Raw genomic sequence first — 10768 nt, 5'->3', positions numbered from 1 at the left:
CCTGTCCACTAAAGTTCTTGGTAGCTGATCTGTCATCAAGTACTCAAAAGAGAGAAGGAGGGTAAAAAAATGCTATTCTTCACAAGTTCTTTTCCAAATCTTTCTGATTCCCGGTCAATGCCTTTTCTGTGCCTACTGTTCCTTCAGCTACAGGGGACCATGGCCAACAGGATGGCAGGCCAGCCATACAGTGGAAACTTCCTGAAATCTTGAGATGGCACAGAAAGCTCACCAACAGAGTTATATTACTGCAGTGACTAAGAGCAGGCTGGGATACCGTAATATGTTTGCTGGCTCTTGCAAAGACTTGTACACAACTTCAAATTAACATACTGTTAGCCTGATCCAGAAAGCACTAATATTAATGGAGAATTTTTTCCAGTTGATTTGGCAGACCTTTCACTCAGGAATTGTAAACAGCCTTATTTGTGAAGGGTTTCATTCAATTTGTGAACTTAAATCATGAATGTTATAACACCACCACCTACCTAGGATGTGTTGGGATATGGCAGCCAAAAGCATTGGAATAGAAGTAATACAGGGTGCTTTCTTCTTTAAATATCTTGTTCATTTATAATGTTTGCTGACATTTAATCTTATATCAAGACAAACTAGCTGTTTTGTTTTATCTTATTTCCTCTCCCAGGTTTTCATGGAAAGAAATTCAAAATCAAATCTAATATCCTAAACTTCCAAACAACCCATAAGCCTAGATGTGTCCATTTCTTTTATTTCTTTTTTTTTTCCATCAAAATAAATATTATGTTTTTCTGAAGGAAATTATATACGAAAACTTTGTCACTTTGTCACTGCAGTGTCTTCTTCCATTCCATCCATCCTAAAACAAAGAGCAGTGATGCAGAAATGCCAGCCCTCCATTTACACAGCATAAATATTTTCCATATCTTTGATTCTCAAAGACAAAAACTACAGCAGAATCAGTTCAGCTATCTTTACCTCCAATGAAGAAAAACTCCAGTATTCTGTAAGGCTCACAAAACTGATTTTTCTTTCATCAGCAGTAGAGCTAATTTGTGATAGCACAATGAGGAAAGAGAAAATGTTTCTGAATGCATCTGTTGGCTATGAACATGAATTAAGCTGAGTTTTTGTTCTTTTTAAGTAATGGGGAAGTTTAAAATCTCAAACATACATTAAGAGCAGAAAATAAAATTTTCAACATTTCATTCAGAAATAAATGTCCCTGCACTTAGGCACCAGTTGCTTTTATATAACCAGAACCTATTTTCGTTGTTTTAGTTTTGATTTTTTAAGGGTAAGGCTATTGTACACCTTCATTAATTTCTAGTCCAAAAGATAGTGAATGTCATACTCAGATACTCAGAGGATGTTCCTCCTCACAGTGTTGATTAGAATCCCCTGTTGGAGAGTTCTGGAAAGCTACTTTTAGTCAGCAGTTAGTGTAGTAGCCACAGGAATTTTGTGGAAAATAGATACAGGAAAGGAGCTTTCTGTAACATACACTAGAACACAAGATAGATCTGATAACTTATTGTTGTCTAATAGCAATAGCTATCCCTGGCCTTAGCATTTATGAAAAAAAAAAAAATAGAATCTTCATCAATAACAAGTGTAAAGTTTATTCTCTATTTTAAAGAAAGCCTACCACTTTCAAAGCAACAGAGCTACAAAGCTGGTAGTAATAAAAAAAGAAAGGCAAGATGTAATTGAGAGATAGAAAAGCAAATTCAATGGTTTATTTCTTAAAAGTTTAAACTACCTCAGATGAGCAAAATAACAAATTAACAAATAAGCAGAGGAGCAAAATCTTGTTTTGCCAGCTATTTTACAAGTAAGTGAAGGAGTAGCAAACTCATATTCTGGAGATTCGACTCTTACCTCTGCCACTGGCCGCCTGGGTTCTCTTCAGCATGTCAGTTCCATAGCCTGTACCTTATTTATGTAGTTTGTAACACAGATTTCCTCCAAACAGCATTTTGGGGTCTCTTGGGTAATGCTCTCATGGCTAAATTGTATTGTTTTGGTATCTTACTGTGATTTTATCCTTTTTGAAAGCAAAATACAGTTTGGGTATATGGGATGTAATCTATGTCACAGCACTACCCTTGGACAAATAATGTTGACTCAGAACTGTTTGCAGTATCCAAGATGGGATTTATATCTAATAAACTGAACTTTTGAAAACCTTTGGTCAGAGATTGCTTAAAGTTCTTAAGGGCCTCAGTCTTCCACAAATCAACTTCTAGTATGTAAAAAAAGAAGCACCTAAGCACCTAAAACTGGGGAAGACCAAGCAACATTGTACACTAGAGCGTACTTTGTATTATGGTGTAAGAACCATGTACTGCTGGAATCCTGAAACTACTCTGCTTATTTCCATGAGGGATTCAATCCAGTGGGTGTTAACAATCATAGTAGTGAGAAGAGAGATCTGAATTCCAGTGTCTGTTTGAACTGCTGTTTATTTGTTTTGCATTAGGCAGTCATAAAATGCACAAACATACCATGAAGCAATGACCAAAACCTAGGTCTTTTAGAGGAAAATTCTAATCCTAGGCCACAGTTGCTGTTTTTCTGGACATGAGTGCATACAAAATGGAAAAACAATGTTATAATTGAGTAAGAAGGAGATTGTTTCACCAGTTCTTTGGACTGGAAATGTGTACCTAAATCCTCTTCAGACAGAGGGATTTGAGCTGAAAAGTCCCATCACATACGGAAAACAATAACCACTTTTGCTTTTACCTGTGTTTCAAAGTACTGATTCCTACTCCATTTGAACATATTTACCTGAAGTGTCTACAAATTCAAAGTAAGAGAATTCGTGATCTTGTAGTATAAAAACAGCACCTATGTCTCCAACAGACTGCTGACAATATCAGAATGTTTTCTGTTAGGGATACAGACAATAATCCAGATGCAACAGGCTGTAGCTTCTTCTAGAGTACCCAAACATCTGACACTCAGGGACTGTGATGATAAATATCACAGTGCCAGAATCCATTATTATAAACAGATCCTCATGGTATTTATATTGCACAGAAACAGGAGCTCTCTTGTACATATGATGATGTTTCCAGACATCCAGCAATTTTTGGTGTTTTTTACAATGTTTTACTTCAGATTCCAACATTGTAAGTCATACATTTTCCCATTCAAATACACAGGAAGAATATTTTAGGTATCTTTCACTTGCCACTTAGACATTATATTCTGACATGTCAAGTAAAGGCATAATCAGTGACAAGTCTGACATGAGTCAAACACTCTCCATGTTCAGTTCAGGTCGTTGGTACCTTAGCCCATCTGATTTAAAGAATGCTGCAAAAAAGCACTCAGTAGAAGGAATGGGGAGTGGAGTTGTATCTGTGCCTGCACATTTCTGAAGAGATTGAATCAGTCAGGATTAGTGGCAGCATAAATTACAAGTTTCTAAGTTTTTGTTATATTATTTCATTGAATGTCAGCTCTCTGAGGATATGGAACTTGGTACCCTGTTTTTCACGTCTTTTATTTATACAGAAAATATCACAGACTGTGATTCATAAAAGGCAAATACAAGACTGTTTAAAATGAATGGAGTATTTACATAGTTAAATTTTTCATACTATTAATATTTTTATATTTTCGACACAATTTAAAACTGGCAGGACTTCTACAAGTAAACAGGCTCCAAAATTGGTCTAAGATCATTTACAGGACCTGGCTTGTTAATGTAGCCTTGAGTAAGAGTGACAAACAAACAGCATCATTTCAGAAGAAGCCTTTCTGAGTCAGACAGGCTCTCATGACTTCTTTCCATTTCCATGAAGGCCGATAACATCGCATGCAAAAGATTCCTTAGCACTGCTGTAGCAGACCAATGTCCAAGACAGCAGAACAAGGGTAGGTGAAGAGGTCCTCTTTTTTTCTCAGCTGTAAAGATGCATTCTTCAGACTAATTGGTTAGAAATCCTCATTAAAAAGCAAAGTTATCCATAGATTACAATAGTAAGTCTTGAAGACTGTGAATGCTGCTCATTGGTCTTTCTAAATCCAAACTGCACAGTAATTATTATGGGAAAAAAAAGGGGAAAAAAAGGGAAAAAAACCACAAATGCCAACAAATCAGTAGTTAAGGAATATGTAATTTTTAATCTAGGGGACATTTTTATCACAGAATGTAATGGAACATTAGTATTCCTTTGTTTGTTTGTTTGTTGTGGGGTTTTGTTTTTGTTGTTTATTTTGTTGTATTATCCAGAGAGTAAACTCTCTACATAAATACAAACACAGCTAAAAACTCCCAAGGATTACAAATTGCTGCTATGCTACTGATTTTTTAACTCAGATGTAAGTTAGTTTTAATGATGTAGGTGCACAGTCACTTGTGAACCATCTCTTCTATCCATAAGAAAATGTACTTTACTAAGTATGCCAGCTCCAGAATGTCAGCTGCATTGTCCAGAAATTTGCTTGGAAAGTTGAAATCTCATTTCAAAATATTTTTAAATTATTGAAGTACCTGGATTATTGAGCTCTAGCTGAAGATGTCCCTGCTCACTGTGTGAGGGGGTTGGACTAGATGGCCTTGAAAGATCCCTTCCAACCCAGACCAATCTATGATTTCATTATTCTATGTGATCAAACAGTCATACTGTCTGGTAGTACACTGTGTGAAATAAACCGATAAATCATACTCTAGTGGATGTGCACACATGACAAAAATATACTACACTGGGAAAAATAAAGGAAAGACAAAAAAAAGAACCAGCACACACTGAATGAGCATTAATTACTGTGTTCCTTAGACCATACTGGGAATTTCTAGAGAAATTCTGGAATTGTCATGAACTGATCTATTTCTCTGCATGGTCAGTGCATGAAAAGAACTCTAAGTTTCACAGAATTAGAGTTTTAGAGAGAGAGTATCCTCAAAAAAAAAAAAAAAGAAATGGGAAATGAATTTTAGGAAAGAATGAGTTTGCTCTGTTCTTGCTTGTGCAGGTGCTTGAACACAGGCATGCAAAATTGTCTAGATGGCTGGCAAAGGGCTTAAAGTTCCATAGCCCAAGCCTGGTTTTGCTTGAAAACTGATAGTAGATTAGAGGGTCTTATTTATGGATAGTGTTTTCTATGTCATGATTGGTGACTTAACTTCTATTTCTGTAAATTAACCTTCATGATCATTTCTTCATAGATATGACTGGCACATTTGCTGCTGTTATAGAGGGCAATACTTTATACACCTAAGCTAATGTTGATGAGTTTGCTTTTGTCAGAAATGCAAGCTGGACATAGTCATTTGAGTTGCCAGGCTGCTCCCTACTGCCAGTTCTGTTCAGTGTTCAGAAAGGAGATTTTCAACCATCAATCAAGAAACTGGTAAGATGACATCTCAGCCTTCACTTCTCTGTAGATGTTCCATGTTGGAATAGGATAGGCTGTTTTCAGGGTCCACAATACTGTGCATTTCTGAACAAATCTTCAAGGACAAGTTTCCATTTTGGAGGATGTATGGCTTGTCCCTAGCTCCCATTTGAGGATACTAAGTAATTTCAAAAGAATGGAAGGATATTCATTCTGAAGACCACCAGGGAGCAACTTTTCCAGTATAGCTGTGCATATGTTCCCAGTCTTAGACTTCTGGAGGAGCACCTTTGGCTGCAGAGAAAAAAAAAATATGTGTTTTATTTTGTTCACCCCCCTCAGAGAGAGGGGGCTTATTTAATGCTGTTAAGTTGTTGTCAGATTTGATTGTACCTCCACAGGGAAGCAGGACCAGAATGACTTTTGGTAATTAAATTGCATGTTATGAAGTAAGAAATTATTTGTAAATGCTTTTTTAAAATTTTTGTTATTAATTACCACCCAGTAATCACAAATTCAACTAAGTTATCTCTCATACCTCTCATATACTTTGTAGGGAGTGTTTAAACAATTAACAGGGGAGGAAGAGAGAGTTGAGAGGGAGAGGGAGAAGATACAGATACACACCAGTGGCACCAAGATTATATTCTTTTCTAGTTATCATGTGAATAGGACAACTTGGTGATTCAGGGCTGGAAGGAACAACAGAGGTGAGCAAGTACAAGCAGAAAAAAAAGAAAGAAATTAAGGTTTCCCTCCTTTTTGGCTTTCTTCCTCCATTCTTTGAGTGCAGGAAGAATTTGTATGCTTTTTAAAACTACTCAGCTTATAATATAAACACAGGCTTCTACTGCTTGTTACAAACAGTAATGTCTCTCGTTTTGCCAAATTCCAGCCTGGTTTAGGAGGAATATCTCTGATCAGTGCTGAAGAAAATTGCAACAGTTTCTTTAGTATTTAGAAATATCCAAGGAAGGTATTTTACCAGTTATTGCCATGCAAAAAATGTGTCACTTTTCAGAGTTCACTGTTTTCAACTACATGTAGGATACCTGAAATGTAATGTTAAGTTTCCTGAATCTAGGACGAATCATTACCATCAGTAATGAGCAACATGGCTAAAATCTGCAATGATTTGGATCTATGTGGCCAGTTGTTACCCAATACTATAAATAAAAGTAATAAATTTAAGCCTCACAGACTGGGTGACTGCTCTTCAGAAAGATGTTTAAATCTTTAACATGTTGTAAACATTTTAAATAATGCTAGAAAGATGATACCATTATCCTTTTGTGTCTGTGTTTTGATGTTAAGAAAAAGCTAAACAATCTGCTAAGAAATATTAAGCTGTATTTCCAAAACCATGATCAGCAGCTGGAGAGTACCCTTTAAAAAGAAGAAAATCATGTATGAAAAGATCACAACTCTGCAGCAAGATGACTTTGAGGGACTCATTCTTTGATACAGAGCCTAGAACAGCAGTAAAGCCTGGCTGCTCTCTCTGAAATCCAGGACTAAATAATAAGGGTGTAACCAGTTGGGCAATTATATCTGAGTCGTGGTGTTCTTACTAACACTATTAAAGGTACTAGTATGCCCTAAACTATAACTGCTTAGGAAAAAGAATCTCTCATATTTACTCCACATTTGGGTTTTCTCTTCATGATATCTTCAGAGAGACATATTTGTCACATATATGTGGAAAGGTTATAGTCCTACAAAAGGTGGTGTACAACCCTGTGCAGCACCTCTCTGGAAGCACGGGTGGACAGTATTTTGTAAGAGATACTGTGCTACACATCTCCTGGATGGTGACATACACAGAAAACCTGAGAGATGCCCAGCCTGACTTGCAGCAGCTCTGGCCCTACCTGCTCAGTCAGAGCATGTCCCTCGCTTCACAGCCCTGCCTCACACTTTTCTGCCACCAAAAGGCTCACTTCCATCACCCTTCCTCACACTGAGAGGTGCTTACTGACAGAAGTAATTCCAGTGACTGCTACGAATTAACTGACAAAGACGAGGCAATGTGTCACCTCCCACGGCAATGTGTAAGCTATTAACTAGCTCAGGGGGAGCCCAGCTGGCTACTCTGGTTGCCTGTGGTGAGGCAAACATGTTCAGCTGTTGGGCTGATGTTCCTAGCTGTCAGCTCTGTTTCAAACAGCTCCACAAGCAATGCCTAAAATTGACTTCTTCACTCCCTTCTAGTAGCACTCAAGAAGGATGGAGCCTAGCAGTGCTGCAGAGTTTTAGTTTGGCTTTGTTGTCTTTCTGAAAGGGAATTTGGTTGTATCCAGGAAAAGTAACAGATAGTTAGCACCTTCCAGGGTACACACCACTGTACATTAAAAAAGTTTGTATAACTTTCGGTTTTGTCACATTTCACATAAGGACCTTTCTCAGTAAATCAACAGATAAAATTTGAAGAGTCAAAGATGACATTTAAATGACAAATTATCTCTATTTCTGGAAAGCTTTATCCAGTGAACAGGAGCTTCAATGTCACAAGTAAGTCAACACCTTCTTTCAGCTGGAGATTTGGATCCTGGGAATGATAAGTGAAAATGTTTGTAGTTCATCTTTAGTAGAAGTTGCATAAACAGCTGGTTACAGTACGGGGGGGAGGGGGAGGAATAATTCATTACCATCAGCATAATACTTTACAAGGAAAGTCACAGGTGTATGTGGTGGGAGGCTAAATCAGAACACATAAAGCTTTCCCTCAGGGTGTTGGTACAGTTCCCCATGTAGGCTTTGAAGAGAATGAGTGGGTAAAAAAAAAAAAAATCTCCAAAGGCCTGACTGGCATTTGCCCTTTCCTGGCATTTTCTGACAGTTTTATTCTCAATCACTCATATTTATAGAAGTATTTAAGTGGCTTGCATTCGTGATAATTCTGTATGAAATAAGAAAGAGAAACAAATCCTCCAAGATTAAAGCAAAATTCCTGAAAATATTGCCTTTTTAATTATGTTTGTGCTGCAGAATATGCAAAATTGTCTGCTAGCAGACCATTACTAAATATGGTCAGTGCCCAACCCACACACATAGCTGTTTATGGCACTGCAGCTCAGTGTCTGGGGGTCTGTAGTATCCTCTAGCTGACCCAAATGCTTTTTTTTTTTTTACTTATTTCTTCTTTTTTTTCAATAGTTGTATTTATCAAATAAAGATCATAAGGATACTTTCAAATGTCACACAGCTCTTTGTAATTTGTTAGGCATAGCATAACTATAAACATATTCTAAGAGAGAAGCCATAATTAGCATTTCAGGAAGAATAAACAATTTTCTTAATTGTCTGCTTGAAGAACATCATTCAGACAGTTTTGCCAATACATCCACGAGAGAGAAACACATACTATTAATCTAAATAATGGGGAAAATCCTGCCTGGTCCCACAATTTGTATGTTCACAGGAAGACCTGTGTGGTCCTACCAGCTGCCATATTTTTATTCTGTTTCTTAAAAGAAAAACATAAACCATGATATATTTCAGCTAATCATTACTTATCACCAGTAGCAGTGCCAGCCCAACCAACTCTTCATCCTTCCATCAGGTCAGGGCACTTGGCCATTCTCACTAGTGACTCTGTAGGATGGGTGGAACCAGCTCTGGCTCAACTACATTTTGGTTATCTCAGACTCATTTCATGTGTGACTGTTGTTATGCCTGATCTAGAAACACGAGTGGTTTTGAAATAAAAAAATCCAAGCATTTATTAACCTCTGCTAAACTCTGCTGGAGTTCTCCACTTTTGGATACCTAATTGAAAAAGAGAGTGAATAAAGGAGCCAAGGAGTACATTGCACACACTACCAAATCCCTTTACAGGCAGCTAAAATTGTATTCTGATTTTATGCGGCTTATTCCAGCTTCATACACACAGATGAGTCAACTGCCTTCAGTTTTGATGTCTGACAACTTTAGGGCTTATTTTATACCTTATTCTCTATACAAAATAAGAATATTAGTATTTTACCTTTTTTTCTTTTCTAATGACATGAAGGTACATGGAATGGTTAGAGATAAATACAATGATATTAATTTTGCACATTTCTCAGAAGAATACAAATGTATTGATGATTTAGTTATTTTTCCCAAACTACAAGACATACTCTAGTCAGATAAAATACAATGGCTTTCAGTCCATGCTGCTGGTGGGTATGAACTCCACCACGTAAAGACATCAGCAAGTAGCTCTGCATCTCAAATAAAAGAGCTTATCTCATTGCTGGGTGGTGATTGTGGGAACTATGCGCCACTACCTTTTCTTTATAACCAAGATTAGTGTTTTACAACACTATCAAGTCTTGCAGTTTGGAACTGACATAGAGGCATTTGAGCTGTTACTGGCATTTGGCATTCCTTGCTGAAATTCTGGCAGAGCTTCTTCTCTGGCAGTGACATTCCTGGCCCAAATTTCTCTCAATGAAGTCACTGGCAAATTTCCCAACACCTTGAACAGGAGCAGAATTGGGTCCCATGACTAGAAGATGGATGTGGATCTCCCATCATACTGTAAGCAGCAAATGTTCATTAATTGCTATCTAGCAATCCAAACTGAGGGTCTGGTGTCACCTGAGAGTGAATTGATTATATTAACACTCAAAGGCATAGACAGAACTTACATCACTGGAAACAATATCACTTTGCCTAAGGGAAATCATGTAAGTCAAAATTGACTCCAGCTACCATAAAACATTCCTTCTCTTATTCATCTACTTAATAAGAAAGAAAAAAAAACAAAAACCACAAACAAAAAACCCCAACCAGACAAAGCCACCACCACTAAAATAAAAAGCCTCAGAACAGCCGTCCTTGCTGATCAAAAAACAAAAGCTCCAAGTATCCAAAAAAATTTTTGCTTAGATTATTTTTCATTAAAATTCACCTGTGCAACTGATTTCCCTGAACACACTTTGGAAAGAAGACAGCCCAGAAAAAAAAATTCTTAAAATGCGTTTTCTACTTTGCACATTTTTTAGAAAAGGTTTTCTTTGTTTCATTCTGGACAGGTCAGAGTAATTCAGCATTTATAAAGGTGCAGCACAGGGAACTTTTCACAGAATCTTAGAGCAGTGAAAGGCAAAACAGAAACATTGTTTTAGAAGCAGCAGGTACCATTTCTAGTCTAGGACCTGTACTGAAGGTAGCTGCTTTTCAAGCTTAGCAATGGAACAATTAATAAAGGAACCCATTAAGGTCTGATTGTTGTTGCTAAAAAGGAAGGTTGAATTTCAGTCCTTTGAAGTAACTGAGAATGATTCAGGCCTCATTACAGAGATATAATCTACATTCATACATTTATGTTAGTGATTCAAATCTATTGGGACAGATTGAATTCCATTAAATAGTGCATCTTTCCTGTGGAACTTTTCTCAGGCTTTCTGAGGCTAACTTAAGAGGTGACCTGACAATACAAAGTAGTGGG

Source organism: Indicator indicator, chromosome Z, assembly GCF_027791375.1.
Source record: "Indicator indicator isolate 239-I01 chromosome Z, UM_Iind_1.1, whole genome shotgun sequence".
Lineage (NCBI taxonomy): Eukaryota > Metazoa > Chordata > Aves > Piciformes > Indicatoridae > Indicator > Indicator indicator.
This window is presented reverse-complemented; position numbering follows the sequence as displayed.